Genomic DNA, 1,293 nt, shown 5'->3' with positions numbered 1-1,293 from the left:
CGCGGGCGGGAGGATGTCTGACTCAGAACTGCATCCTCTCAGGCAGGAACGCCAAAACTCCCTCCTCAGCTGCTCTCTCCCCCCGCGCCCCCCCTCCCTCCGGCTTCCTCCTCACGGCCGTCGTTACTCTCAGCACACCCATTCTTTGTCAATCTCAACCCGAGGAGGAAATTTTCCCCGCAAAGTACGCGAAAAGCCGGGCAGATCCGCCGGCTCTCACACACCCAGAGGAACTTACTTGAGGGGCGGAGAAGAGGGGGGCGAGAAAGGGGAGGGAGCGGGAGCTTTGACCCGTTCAGGGCGATGTGGAGGTTTTGACTGAAATCTCTCCTGTCAGTAAGACACTTGAGGCTGAGAATCCCCCGAAGCGTTTAAGGCTCGTACATAAGGCAAGTGGGAGAGAGCTTCTTTTCTTAAAGCGAGTGGGACAGCATTAGCTAAAGGCGTTTTCTTTTCTGCGGGGAACGAGACGAGCAGGGAACGAGCCCAGTTTCCCCTTTAGGGAACGGCACTTGGGGAGCAGGTATGTCTGCTTTCATCCGGACCAGCGGGAGCTGGCAAAGCGAGAGGCTCGCTCAGCGTTCCGGGGCAGACGCAGCCTCTGCCGTTTGGACCGAGCTCCTCTTCCTTGCGCCATATCCCCTCCTCCCAGCGCCTCTCGTGCCCGCACGCCGCCCTGCCTTCCCCTGCCCGGCTTCAGCCCCTCCAGCGATATGGCTGATTGAGGGAGGGGAGGCGGCGGCTGGGGTTTCATTCGACGCCCACCAGGGGCTGAGCGAGCCTCCTTCAGTGCGCAAACTCGGGGCACCAGATAAAAGCTGGGCTGGCAGCTCTTACCCTGCCTCGATGGAGCCGCCACAAGCGGGTGACTGGAGAAGCAGTTAGCAGCAGCGCCATAGACTAGCGTCCCCCCACACCTTGGGCACAGAGAGTTTGGGGCTCTATACAGCTGCTGCTGCGGCAGGAGGGAGCCGAGGTGAAGGGATCTGCTAGCTGGTTGGACGCAGAGGAGGCGGCTGTAACGGGGCATTGAGCCTGAGGGAGGAGGGGGGCGATTAAACGTCTTGTGATCATGGCGGAGTCTATGGGTATTTTTTCCTGTCTAACTCTTCTGTGCGTGTGTCTCTGTTTCTCTCTTTCTCTCTCTCCTTAGGGCGCTTGGCTGGGGCTGCTCGCTCGGGTTCTGCCTGTTGTTGCGCGAAATGGCGGCTGGCGTCTTGGTGGGTTTGGTTGTCGGTTTTTTGTGTAGGGTTTTTTTTTTTTTTTTTTTAATTCCCCCCCCCCCCCCTTTGG

Source organism: Egretta garzetta, unplaced genomic scaffold, assembly GCF_000687185.1.
Source record: "Egretta garzetta isolate BGI_Z169 unplaced genomic scaffold, ASM68718v1 scaffold156, whole genome shotgun sequence".
In the NCBI taxonomy this organism is placed as follows: Eukaryota; Metazoa; Chordata; class Aves; order Pelecaniformes; family Ardeidae; genus Egretta; species Egretta garzetta.
The sequence above is the reverse complement of the archived record's forward strand: the minus strand, read 5'-3'. Positions refer to the sequence as shown.